Raw genomic sequence first — 14667 nt, 5'->3', positions numbered from 1 at the left:
TGGCTTCTCTTGTTGCAGAGCACGGGCTCTAGGCACGCAGGCTTCAGTAGTTGTGGCACGTGAGCTCAGTAGTGGTGGTTCGTGGACTCTAGAGCGCAGGCTCAGTAGTTGTGGCGCACCGGCTTAGCTGCTCCACGGCATGCGGGATCTCCCCAGACCAGGGCTCGAACCCGTGTCCCCTGCGTTGGCAGGCGGATTCTTAACCACTGAGCCACCAAGGAAGCCCCGAAGGGATATTTTATAGTCCTTTCATCCTTTTAACGAATAATTTTAACTGTTTTGACTTTCAACTCAGTGAAGAGTAAAACATGAAACTATTTTATGTCCAGTAGCTTCTTTTGTGCTCCCCTTTCCTCTTGAGTAGTAAGGGCCTCAAATTGACCTCTAACCCAGTCGAGTTGCCAAGCGTTTCACTTTGATGAGGATTTTAATCCCATCTTCATTACAAAGCTCTGTACTTCTCTCCAGCTGAGGCCAGGCCCGAGGCTCCAGGGGCTGGGGTGGAGGAGTGATGTGGTCTCTCCCTCACACCCGCCTCTCCTCTTCTCCCAGAGCTTACTACTTTCTTGGCTGGTTCCTTTCATGACCACCGACAGTGAGTCTGAGAGCTAGTTCTGCTGAAATGACATCTTTCAAAAAAACCTCTGCATCAAACGGGGCTCCCCTCTTCATCAGTTCCACAGAGGGTTCCCACGTGAGCCATCCCACCTTGGTGGGGGTGAGTTTTCTGACTGGCCAGAGGCTTGCCTTTTGGGATACCATCCATACCCTGGCTCACTCCTGGGCTCCACTCATGGGTTATGGCAGCTGCTCTCCTGCGAGGCATTAGCCACAAGGCTTAAGTCCCAAGCCACCTTCTATAGATTCCCTTCCATTGACCATAGTGTCCAAGAAACTCACATCCTTGTCCCACCCAACTCAGCATCTCTCCTTTCCTCCCTCTCCCCATTCCTTCTCTTAGCTTTGCAGAGTCTGGCCGTGGGGAGCTCCTACTGGGATAGCGAGCAGCTCACCAAGTTCCAGACAAAAGATGAGCTCCAAGTGGAACGCTGCTCTCTGAGGAAGGTTCTCTCCCGCTCCCAGCCCTCTTTTACGGGGATGGGTGTGAGCGATAAGGGTCATCTGAGCGATAAGGGTCATCTGAGAGTTGGTTCTGCTGAATGGCACATTTTGAAGACGCTTTGCAGGAAAATGCTGGCCACAGAGCTGAAGTTCTCTGATCAAAGAAGAGTGGGGATTTTAAACACCTTTTTAGCTGTGGACTCTTCTCACCCGTTCTTAGAAAACAGGAAAGACTCCACTCAGCATCTCATACCACGTTAGATTTCTACTGTGAGCCACATGGCAGATTCTGTGCCAGGCACTGTGAACATAGCAATGGATAGAGCCATGGTTCCTGCCCTCAAGGAACTCACAATCTAATGAGACATTAAACACACACACACCCCAAACACGTACGTTTACATAGTTCAGTTGTGATAAGTACATTGAAAGAAAAGCACAGAGTGCCATGGGACTGGACACAGTTGAGACTGTCAGGAAAGGGTTCTCTGAGGAATTAATATTTAATCAGAGACGGATAAGAAAAGTGAAGGATAAGAGAAGTGAATGGTAAGGATGCCTCAGGCAGAAGGAAATGCACCGGAGGGGGAAAGAAGCTTGACTCCCTGGACAAAGGATGGGCTGGTCAACTGGGTACGAGACATGGGACCAGAGAGGTGGGTGGGAACCAATTTGAACATAAGGAACTCCAGCTGAGAATGTTCCAGGCACACACTCTCATACCTGGCATTCCCTTCCAATGGGAATCTTTACAATCATGGAACATGTTAAGGACAGTAGTCTTAATCCCAAGAGGATCAAAGAAGCCATCAGAAGGTTTGAAAACAAAATTGTGCCATGATCAGATTTTCATTTTAAAAAGGCAATTATAGGGAATTCCCTGGCGATCCAGTGGTTAGGACTCCACACTTTCACTGCTGAGGGCCCAGGTTCAATCCCTGGTCAGGGAACTAAGATCCCACAAGCCACTTGGTGTGGCCAAAAAAACAAAAAATAAAAAGGCAATTATAGTGTACAGCTAAGGAGGCAGAAAGCAGCCATGGTGGATGGGGGAAGGTGCCGTGTAAGTTTCAAAGCACTGTGACATATGCTGGGTCTAATTCCTCTTCAAAGCCTCATCTACTAATCTACATTCAAAAGCAAAGCAGAATTAATTTACATTAACTTCTCATACTTTTTCTGTTCTAGACTTATCCCCTTCCTCTACCACTTACTAACTGTGTCTTGAAGACTCTGAGCTTCCTCAGGTTCTTCAGTTATGAAGTGTGGAGAACGCTTCGTCAAAGATTTGAATTAGGATGAAACAAGAGTCTTGGTACACGTGCACTCAACAAATACTAACTCATTTCAAGCAAATAATCCTGACAACTTAAAAAAAAGGAGTGGGGGGGGGAAGGAAGTCCTCTTCTAACCACTAGACCCAATTATGTACACAAAATTCTACATATATAAACTATGCAAGATTGCCCAAAATGCATTTACTAAAGTGTGGCAAATTTTATGGTATTAGAATAGTATTAGAATAATTTTACAGAAATCAGTGAATGATAATAAAAACCGGGAAGATTTATGTCTAGGCATAATTCTACACATTATGCTGGTAGACATTTTAATTAGAAGCCCGTGCTGCCCTCCCCATAAAAAAGGGTGTCTAGATTCTCAATGACATAGCTTCCCAGAATTCTAGTCTATCAATGTAACTTTTGAGAATGTCTGCCTTCCCAGAGGATCTAAAGCTCTATACTAAAATCATAGTACCTGGAAAGGGGTCAGCAATGTACCCCTGCATCACAATCTGATGCCAATGACAGACACTGAGAGTTGACCACAGGGAGACATGGAAAGGTGGTTATAGCACTCCTTTCTGTGGAACCCAGATGTGGTCTCAAAAGTCTTCTCTGCAAATTGCTCTAGGCAGCTACGCCCACTGACCCTAAGATATCCCTGGTCCAAAGATACTCATTTTCAAAGTGAAAAAAAAAAAAAATCAAGCAATTGCCGTCTGAATAATATGTCTGGAATTTCATTTACAAAGACAGTGGCAAAAAAATGAAAATGAATTTCCCACTACATTGGAACTGTCGTCTCTGTCTTCCCACTTTTTAACAGAACTATCCATCTCCTCATAATCTCATGAAAAATAAAAGTACAGTAATAGTCCAAATGCATAAAGCAAGACATAATCAACTTACTTTACTCCATGTCAATTATGTGAATTGTTTCAACATCTATTACATTAGGGGCACACATTACAACACAAAACCCTTTCAACCAATATAAGGAACTCCAGCTGAGAATATTCCAGGCACACCCTCTGGTACCTGGCATTCCCTTCCAATGGGAATCTTCATAATCATGGTTTGGACAGAGAAGGAAAAAACAAAGTGGTTTTTTGGTGCCTCCCTTACTCTTGTTCATGCTTAATGAAGAACTCGTGTAATAAAAGAGTCTTAACAGGTAATGGTGAAAATGAACTGTTTGGCGAAGATAAATTGTGAATATGAATGTACAGTTTTAAGGAAGCAATTTTTAGGGGAAAAAAATCCTCTACATGAAGCACAGAAACATAAGAATCTTCTTGTCTCAAAAAGCAATTGATTTGGAAGAAAGTCAGGTTAATAATGGTACAGACAAATTCGTGGCATATTTATAGTTGGTTGGTTATTCAGGGAAGCTCAGAACATACAAGGCATAGCAAAATATTTGAAATTGGCACGGCAGGGATCAGAGCTCACTTTCTGCTCCAACTCTGTGTGATATCATCAAGGTAGAACACTGCATGGGATCTGGTGGGGGCCATTCCTACCACCAAAATCTGATTTCCAGAGCATGAGTCCAAGTGAGAGCTTTGTGATAAAGTAGATACAATCCACAAATGATGCCTTTTACTCAGGGCTAATAAAACACGCGATCCCTTAGAGAAGGTTATTGCTGTCTATTTCTTGTCTCTATGCTTTTACTTCTCTTATTTTCAAATTTAAACATATAATAACAAATAGAAAAAAAAATCTTTCATGATGAAGAGCAAGCTACTCAGGGCTAATAAAACACGCGATCCCTTAGAGAAGGTTATTGTTGTCTATTTCTAGTCTCTATGCTTCTACTTACTTTCACATTTACACATATAATAGTAGAAAAAAAACCTTTTGTGATGAAGAGCAAGCTACAGAATACTCCTTTTAATGAGGCTGGGAATAGTTGAGTGACAAGTCCAGTTAGGATGTTTATTAAAAGTTTATTTTAAAATATTAAAAGTTATTTTAAAATCTTTTCAGACATTGTATTTCTACATTTTGAGAAAAAGAAATAATATGCCACTTGAATGTTGCTTTGGTCATCAAAATGGTCATATATACATATACATACACACACACACACACACATATTACGCATACAATACACACACACACAAAATTTCATCTTTACCACTGCTCCAAAGAGGCAGGCAAATGAGGCAACTAGAGCATGGAAAGGTGCACTGAGTTGCCCAATTTCACCAGAAAAGGCATAAAGCCGGCATGAGATGCCCCATCATCTGCCTTCCTGTTGAGGCCTTTTCTTCACTCTACTTTTAGTACTTTCATTGTTATTATACTTAGTTTTCTTTATATTTTACAAAATTTTAAAGCTATGCTATGTGAGAAACCCTGGACATATGTCTAACAGTCTACAGATTAGAGAACTTTAAATGCATAAAGACATGGGAATTACATTTTAATTGCTTATTTGAAACAGCAATTATCTTCACACTGAAGACTGTCTAAAGAAGAGAGCAATCAATTCAATCCTGCAACAGTGCTATTACCTTGCCCTTGTTTTTTTGTTTCGGTGGTGGTAAAATAGACATAAATTTTACCATTTTAGCCATTTTTAAGCGTACGGTTCTGTAGTATTAAGTACATTCACATTGTGCAACCATCATCATCCAACTCCAGAAATTTTTCATCTTCCCAGTCACTCTGTTAAACGTGAATTTCCCATTTCCCCCTTCCTGCAGTGCTGGGCAACCACCATTCCTCTGGCTCTATGACTCTGACTGCTGTAGGAATCTCATATAAGACGACTCATACACTGTTTTGTGCCTGGCTCGTTTCACTTAGCTATCGTCAAGGTTCATCCGTGTCGTAACACGTGTCAGAATTTTCTCCCTTAATAATGCTGAGTAATATTCTGTGGTACGTATAAACACTTTATCCACATTCATCGATGGACACCTGGGTTGCTTCTACCTTTTGGCTATCGTGAATGATGCTGCTGTGAACACGGGTGCAAAAATATCTGACTCCATTCACTTGGGTATATAACCAGAAGTGGAAATGCTGGATCACGTGATATTCCTGAGTTTAATTCCAGTCCTCCCATTCTCCCATACCTAAACTGAAGAATACAATGAATACACCAACCAAACACACATCGTGTGTATGTGTGTTTTAAACAAAGCAGTTGAAAAACCCCATCATATTTTGCTTGCATCACGTCTCACTTAACCCACTGGAAACCCCTTACATCTACGAACTGCCCCAAAGCGCCAAGGACCTCCAGGCCTAGGCAGGCCCTCTGGAGCTCACACCCCAGACTGAGCCCAGGATTTCCTGTTGACAGGAAATGGGACCTCTAAATTTTGTTACGGAAAGAAACATGACATGTCTCTATCCACTCTTAAACACAAAGACGTAATTTTATTCGCACGATAATATGAATACTGTTCAACACGCAGGGCTTTTTTCTCCCTGTTTAAGTTGAATTTCATTCTGAACGTCTAATATTGACAAGCATCAAGATATTTTAATCAGGTTACTTTTTACGTTTACAAAAGTGGCACAATGTCTGTGAATGCCACTCCAGAGATACTAATCCACACTTCGCACTTATCCCAAATCAGTCTCTTAAAAGTCCCAAAAGATCTTAATAGCATGTCTGCTCAGTACAACAAGGCAAACAACTACCCAACTCCTCTTTAGTCGCATATCACAAAACAGGGCAAAGACAGATGGAATAACATTCCCTGTGCTCTAGGGAAAGCACAATACAGGAACAGGGTAAGAGGGTTTCTGGGTCTCTGCCACTGTTTCACATGCCTCTTTCATCTTCTGTCTTCCTTCCCAGGCACGACAGAGCTCCTCTGATGGAAGGCAAGATGGCTGCCATCCTTCAGTTATCACAGTACTGTACCTTTAGAATGGACAGCATCAGCACTGTGATAACTGAGCCAGGGCAGCCTGTCAGTCACTGTGTCGGCCGGCAGCATCCTTTCCGGGTGGCTGCATGACTCCCTCTGAAGGCTCCCCAGGAAGTGGAAGACTACAAGATCCCCTTCTGGTTCGAGATTTGGGGAAGCAGAAGAAAAAGTAGTGTCACAGCCCAACAATTAGTGAGGCTGAAATAGTAAAACGCCTGGTTGAATTATATTAAGACAAAAGCTGAACATATGATTTATACATATTGATGAGCAACCACGAATACATCACATATGCTTTCCAGCTCTACTTCACAGTGTTACCTCTTCGGTGCATGGATTTGCTGATTCCATCTCCCTGACCTCAATCATTCATGCAATAAATATTTACTTAGGGTCTACTATATTCCAAGACCTCTTCTAGATGTCCAGGAAATGAAGATAAATAAGACCTGGTCCCTATCCTCAAAGTGCTCGTGATCAAACATGGCAAGAATACTTCATATCTGCCTAACATTCAGTAATTTTCTATGGCTTTCTGCTTTAGTTTTCACAAGAACCCCTATGCGGTTGTCAATGAATTACTCATTAATTCATCACAAAAGGATTCTGGAATATGTTAGGTATCATTAGCCCATTTTACAGAAAGAAAATAAAAATCTAAGAGAGGTTAGGTGATTTACCTGATCATACCACTAAGTTACATTGAACCTGAGTTCAAATCCATGTCAAATGACTGAACCTAGTGTTTTTCTCTACCCCAACCTAGCCATTCAAGTCCATCAAGGGAATATTCAGTTTACACAATTTATGCAAACAAAGTTTCTGAAAACATCTACTTTTTGCTTAAAATTTTTAGTTTTCTCAGCATCTCAGATCATGAAGCAGAAGCTTGTGGGAGTTTTATGATTTAAGAAAAACTAGCAAAAAGAATGACTTTTATTGTTCTTGCTCTGAGTGCTAAGAATATACTCAAATTGATGACACTAATGATGATTACATATTTATCACACCTGTGAGGTGTTTTCACTAAAGTTATGTCAATTTTACAGTTAGGATGAAGGATTGTTAACAACCTTTGGAATGCCTTTTAAAAAATCAACACATACACATCACTTGCTTTAAAATTATCTGTACCTTTGAGATGTACCCTGAAGTCATCTTCAAGGATGATGGACATTTTTTTTTTTAAAGATTTATTTATTTTTATCTCTCGCTGCGTTGGGTCTTGGTTGGCACGTGGATCTTCGTTGAGGCACGTAGGATCTTTCATTGCGGCACACAGGCTCTTCCTTGTGGTGTACAGGCTTCTCTCTAGTTGTGGCATGAGGATTTTCTCTTCTCAGGTTGTGGTGCGTGGGTTCCACAGTGCGTGAGCTCTGTAGTTTGCAGCACGCAGGCTCTAGTTGAGGCACGCAAGCTCCGTAGTTGTGGTGCGCGCGGGCTTAGTTGCCCCGCAGCATGTGGGATCTTAGTTCCCCAACCAGGGATCGAACCCTTGTCCCCTGCATTGTAAGGCGGATTCTTTACCACTGGACCACCAGGGAAGTCCCAGGGATGATGTACTTTTAACAAAAAGGACAAAAAGATTCTGAAACTAGAATTCAGGCTTCAGAATAATCAACTTATTAAAGCCATGAGTCACTCATTTTTTTTCCATGTCAGTCTTAAGTTCTCAAGTTATTTCAATATGAGTGTAACTTGACAGATATTTGAAAAATAACTGTTTTCAATTAGGCATTTACTCAGTTTCAAAGACTCATTATATGCAAATTAGATATTAGCTCTCTACTTCAAATAAGTCAGAGAGATAGATCAATTCTTTAGATCAGCACAGGTCAGAAAATAGCAGAGTACAGTGAGCCTAGCTCAACTGTTAAGTTTATGCGCTATGAAACTGACCTCATCTTCAGAAAAGGAATATCCAGTGAAACAATCCACCCACATACAAATTAAAACAACATTCTCTGAAGTGCAAAAATATGTAACAGTTAAAGAGGTCATCGCTTAGGTCTTAGCCAACTGATGTAATACAGAGTTGAAACACGAGAGGGCAATGAAGATTAAAAAAAAAATTGGATCCCTTAACCTAAGGTTCCTGGAAATAGTCGCACATTTTACCCAAATTATAAACATCTGTTACATGAGCAAAGATATTGTGATTATTTGAGAATGAAATTTTAGATAGCTGATACATCAAAAAGGATAAAAAGATTACCACCGAACAATTCCCAGCCACAAGTTCTGTCAGTTTTGGAAAAGAGGAATACTTACTGTGAGATGCTAGAGGGTAAGTAAGTATGGGGACAAATAAATAACTCTGATATACTTAGTAGTTATTAGACTGTTCTTCACAAAGACTGAGTACTAATGCAACTGAATGTCTAAATATGAAGTCAACAAACCCGAACTTAATGTTTGTAATGTACTACAAAGTTGAAATTCACTCTATTAGCCATGACCAAAAATCAGACAACTGAAGATTTTTGGTACAAAAAGTAATGAGTATTTCCTTTACTTCCTTATTTTTCTCTCATTTCGTTTTCTACCTAAACTGGGCGTGGGGGGATAGGGCGGGGAGCCTAGAGGCCAAGTAATAACAAAAAGCAAACTGCCATTACTCTGTGATTTTCTCAGAATAACTCTAAAGCAGTTTCAAGGAAGAAAAAAAATGTGGGTTTTCAGAACTGTATTTTATAAATACTAGTAAACACTTAAAATGTTTTCTTTCTTCATGGAAATTATTTCTTATAAATGCGCGTTTAAAAAACGAAATCTATCAGAAACACTTCTTTTTCAGCAGATTTTTCTTAAAAAAATTGACTCATTTTCATTTTAAAACGAATGATGGCAGGTGCTAATGCTACGGTACCGAAGTATACTGCACAGTGAGAGAGGAAGAAAAACATAATGACGTAAAATGCTTTCCTCCAGAGATCAACCTGATTTTACACTCAGTTCTTCTATGATGAAAATGATACAAGAACAATTTCTTCGTGATGCATGCACCAAATATTATCAGCTAGAAAACCAAGTACTACTGGCAAACTGGTATACTAACAATGTGCTTTTAGACCTCGTGGAGTGCAAATGCACACACAAAAAACATGTCACGTCTCTCTTATCAACAGACCGAAAGTGAAAATACAGTGATTCTGAACTTTTAGTATCTGATTATAGATTAAATAACTGGAGGAACCATGAAATGAACTGCTGGCATGTAAAATATCTGACAATACTTTAAAATTAAAATAGTTTAAACAGGTTAATTTCAATCCACTGGTCTTTTACTAAAGTGTGATGTTTTTTTCTTCCCCAACTTGAAAACCACAATCCAACTCAGTGACATTATAAAATGTGCGCATTTGACCAAACTGTCATGTTATAAAAATGTACTGTCAACAGAAAGTGCTAAATGTCAACTACTGCTTTGTCAGAAATACAGAAAACGCATACCTGCGTTTCGTGGCAAAGCTTTGCTGGTAATAGTGTTCGAAAACTAACTTGTGCCAAGATTAGTAGGAAATCAGGAATAAGGGGGTTACACAATTTTTGCTTTCCTTAGGAGAAATAAATCAGCTAAAACGGCAAGGAAAAGCCAAGGACGACTGCCTTGGCCAAGTCAGCCCCAATTCTCACAGAGAGGCATTAACTGGGAGTAATTGCAGAGAGGGTGACATTGTTTTACCCATTCCAAGCACTGGCCTCTAAACAGTCATGCTGCATAACCTCAGCAGGTCATGAAGAAAAAACCTAACACAGAAGGTCTCTATACGATAATGCAGAGACAGAAAGAGGAACGAACTGGTGGGGATTTTAGTCCAAAAAGGCTCCAGGAGACTAAAAATCTAAAATAAATGGACCATCCCACTTCATGCTTAATAGAATATAATATTCTATTCTATGGGCCTTTCCCCTTTACATGTGCACTCAGAATACACACTTGTAGTCCAACTGTCTACTTCTTTCACTGTTGGGTTTTGCTCGAGATTTAATTTTTTTCCCCAGATTTTGGATTTCTGTCTGCTCACAAGTCAATTTTATTCCGTCTCACCTCTGTTATCATACCCTTTTAGAAAAACCAATCAAAAATACACCAGCTGACTTCAAAATGACCCACCCCTAGCTAGTCTCTCTAAAAACCCTGGGTTTCTCCAATTAATCTATGATTTCCTCATTACTGGCAGCACTGCCATTTAGAAATGCTGGGTCTTACCTCTCAAATTCCCTTAACGGACAGCTAAAGGGGGCGATACCAAAGACGTGCACTGACCTCTACTTCTAGAGCCTTGGGCTGTTCCGGAAACACAATCACACTCCTCTTTTCTGCAGAGTCCACCATTCTCAGAGCTTCTATTCCTACACCTGGAAAAGGAACACATTTCTACTTGTAACACATAGAAAAGGAACACATTTCTACTTGTAACACAGAGGTACTGCACTCATTATGAAGTGCTATATCTTAAACTGTGATTTACTTCGGTACTGTTTACATCTGATTTCCTCAAATCAACAGCATTGTTCCTGAAGTCAGAGACTGCTGTCTTCATGTCCTTCCACAACATTCATCACAGGCCTTTCCATAGAGTGCAAGCTCAACAAATACTTGCCTAATTCATTGACAAACTTCTTCATTTCCCAGGGATTCTCGAAATAGCTTATCAACAAACGTACATGCTTAATTCCTCTCTCTGTATGTCAACCGGCAAGATACTTGACAGTTTGTCATCTACAAAATGAGGGGAGAGTACTAAAGGCCCAAGTCCCTTCCACTGCCATTACTGAATCTCATTAGATAAAACCAAACTCCAAAGATAGCAACATCTCCATTCAGGTCGACATTATACTTTTTTGTTGGAGGAAAAGGGTCAGGAACCTTGTGGGCCCAATTACCACCAATGGAGCTATGAAGTGAGGGCAGAAAGTGAATGCAAAGAAAGAGAAAATAAACAAAGGTGGGTGGCATCACTAAGATGCCACCAGGTGTCATGACTGTTACAGTACCACGAACTGTTCTCTGATATATTTTGGCATGCCCAGGAACCTTTTACAAAAGCAGCTCTGGCCAGATATGTGGATCGCTAAGTCTTCCCAAGACACCCCTACCAGCCCTTCCAGCACCCGGGACGTCTTTATTGACCTTCCTGCGCAGGGCACGCCTCCTGCGTAGAAATCTGCAGGGCAGTCACTATTAGTCTCATATACTGTGATAGTTAACTCTTGGTGCTCCCAAATCTCCAAATGGAAAATAGCAGGGGAAAGTAAATGGTTGACAAACATGAAGGAACTGTATTTCACGCGGTCACCTCTTTTGAAATTAATCCAGGGAGAAAAAGGAGCAATGCTACAGGCCAGCGGTGTCCCAGAAAAGTAAAAAGCAAGCTATGTATGTAATTTTAGATATTCCAGTAGTCACATTTTGAAAAAATTAAAGAATAAACAGGTTAAACTGACATTAACCATAAATTTCATTTAACACAATATACCCAAAATATCTTCATTGGAACATGTAATCGATATAAACATTAGTGAGCTATTTTACTCTTTTTTTGTACTAAGTCTTTGAAATCCAGAGCATATTCACTTATAACACATGTCAACTCGAACACTAAACCTTCATCAGAAATACTCAATCTGAATTTAGATTTCATAAAAGTTACAGCTTAAAAAGTAGATGCACATATCCAACTTGTTTCCAAACACAACGAAGTTTTCCAAAAACTGAATGGAACACCAATTTTTGATTTAAAAATCGACTTATCACCCTACCCAGATTTCAGGTGCTTGACAGCCACACGTGGCTAGTGGCTACTGCATTAATGCAGGTAGAGAAAGTCCTGTCGTCCGGACTTTTTTTCAAACCGGAACCCGTCACCCAGCAAGTCATCATTCTACAGCACCCACCAGGTACTCAAATTATGCCAAGTATTTTCTGCCTTACTTCTAATCCTTATGGTCGTTAATACTTCAGTGATGATCATTTATTAAGCAGCCCTTCCTAAAGACTGAACAACTCTTTCTGCTCAGAGAATTCAGGGAAAAAAATGGAGACATCATGATTCAAAGATATGGAGTTAATTTTCGAGGTAAAGGTGGAAAATCCTGACATCGTTAATTCTTTGTCCAGGATATTTGTCACCCTGCAAAAGTTACAGGCATTGTTTATAGTAAGCCTCTCAACTTCCATACTCACAACAGCTGTCACTGCATCCTCAGATTCCTCGCCTTCAAAAGCTCCCTCCCCACCAACAACCTCCTCTATCTCTAGCAGACTCTCTAGAGCACATTCTAGGAGCCCCTCTTTAATTCATTCTGAAAAATACTTGTTACTGTTGACATACCGAAACACATGAATAATTCAATAAAGAATCTAGAACCATCTGATTAATCATTCATCGGTCTAGGTACCCAACTGACCTTGAGAAAAGCATTTCGTGAATATACGTGGAAAGTATCCCCATACCCTTCCCCCAAAGAACCAATTACTACAAACACTACAGCTTTCTCTACCCATGTCAAAGTTCAGTGTTCCTCCTGCAGCTGATTTAAAAGTTGATCTTCTAAAAGGAGCTGGATTCCTAAGGTAGTTCTATTTTGAGCCTTCTTCCTGTTCTGAAGCTAAAGTTGGAAGGGCTTAGGTGGTGATGTCATGGAAGGGAGACTGTTGGCTTTCACAGAAGGGTCTCCTCCTGCAACTCTGGGGATGTTCATGTGGGGGACACCAGCGGGAATGTGCACCTCTCGTCGCTTTCCCCTCCCTCCCTTTTGAGTCCCAGCTATTCATTAGCCAGCAAGACAACAAGTTCAAATAAGCATGCAAACATATTTACATATTTTACTTGTTAAGCGTCTCAAAAATGAAAAGACCAAGGAGAAGGAAAATGCCTTGCACCAGGAAAAAGGGGTGACAATCCACCCCCCCCATCCGCACCTCCCTAAGTATCTATCATAGGACTAGGGTCAAAGGGTGGGGGGGAGCAGCTGATAAGAAGAAAAAAGGGATTATAAATCCAGCAAGCTTGAAGAGGGAAATGCTGTTGGGGATACTCAGGACAGAAGGAAGACCCCTGGCTCCCTTCTCTTCCACTGTTTTCCCCTCCCTTTTGGAATGGAGGAGATTTAGGGCAGGGTGTGCCTTCTGCTTGGGAGGCGTGCTTGGCTCTGGAGAACCAAGAGGGGCCAGGGTGGAGCCCAGAAAAAGAGAGCCAGAGACTGGCTGCTTAGGCCAGATTCTGGACTAAGCTCTTAGTGGAAGAATAAAGGGGGCTGTGGCGGAAGAGCAGACGATTCCATTGGAAGACCCACTGGGGAATGCAGAACGCACACTAAATCCAAGGGGATCACTTCTCTCTCAATCTAAACCCAGCAGTTAGTTGCCGGGTGGTGGGGTGCAGGTCCAGAGGCAAGAGAAAATCCCAACACATCTGTAGACCACAACTTGCCGGGGTGGGGGGATGGGCGTGCGCAGCGCAATCAGCAGGTGAAAGCAGCACTTTCTGGCCAATTCTGGGATGGGATGGTTGGCTAAGAGCTTTGGGGAACACAGGATTTCCCGGTTTCTCAGCTCACCTCTCTTCCAAAGCGAGGAATAAACACAGGTGTGGTCCTTCTCCAAGAAGGTGGCAGCCGGCCTGCGGGTAGCTGAGTGAGGGAAAAGATTCCTTGGCCGCGGGAAGGCAGGGAGAAGCCCTGGGGTTAGCTACGGCCGGGAACAGGCGGTCTCCGCCAAGTCCCCTCCCCCTTCTTGAAAAGCGACCGGGACCGGCATAAATTACAGCCACGCACCCCCCTCCCCAATTACGCTTCTAATAAAAGAAACAGCCTCTCATGTCTAAATAAAAACTGAAAGCTCTGGCTGATGGAAATAAACAGGTGAGCCCCGAAAGGAAGCGGGAAAAGATTGGGGATAGGAGAATGAACGTGCAGAGAAATCCAGTCTTCCCCGCCCTCCCCGCAAACCCCTCCTCTATCGCTCCGGAGAATCTGCGTGGCAGGTTGTAAGCTAAAAATGCCACTCTGACAGACCCCGTCTCCCCGCCCCGAGCCCATTCTCCCTCCTACCCCAGGGTCCAGCGTCCCGGCCTCGTGGTAGCGCCCGGTGCCCGCGCCGCGCAGGGCTCACCCTCACCCCGGACCGCCACCGCCGCCGCCGCCGCCGCGGGGACTCCGGTCTTCCTCTCTCCTCCCTCCTTCCTCCTCCTCCGCCTCCTCCTCGCAGACTCCTCCCGCCGGATCCTTCATGTAAACAACATCCAGGCTCTATTTACAGTCGCCGCCGGACGGCGAGGGACCCACGCCAGCTGCCTGGAAGCAGGCGGGGGTGGGGGAAAAGCGAGTGCGCAACATTTACACATACCCGCCCCGCCCCTCCGCGCCGCCGGCCCGCCAGGGGACCTGAGCGGGGCACCGGGGGTCTCCCCGCGCCCTTG

General features: G+C 42.4%; 1 protein-coding gene across 1 annotated transcript in view; it reads right to left on the bottom strand.

The window, feature by feature from the left end:
* JAK1 (Janus kinase 1) overlaps positions 1-14392 on the bottom strand; it is a 232381-nt gene extending 217989 nt beyond the window's left edge. The window contains exons 1-3 of the mRNA XM_060139847.1: positions 14300-14392; positions 13808-13879; positions 10512-10603 (exon numbers count right to left, since the gene is read on the bottom strand). The gene's annotated coding sequence lies outside the window, so the exon portion shown is untranslated. The remainder of the gene's footprint in view (positions 1-10511; positions 10604-13807; positions 13880-14299) is intronic.
* Between the last annotated feature and the right edge of the window lie 275 nt (positions 14393-14667).

This window comes from Lagenorhynchus albirostris, chromosome 2, assembly GCF_949774975.1.
Source record: "Lagenorhynchus albirostris chromosome 2, mLagAlb1.1, whole genome shotgun sequence".
Classification (NCBI taxonomy): Eukaryota; Metazoa; Chordata; class Mammalia; order Artiodactyla; family Delphinidae; genus Lagenorhynchus; species Lagenorhynchus albirostris.
The sequence above is the reverse complement of the archived record's forward strand: the minus strand, read 5'-3'. Positions and strand labels throughout refer to the sequence as shown.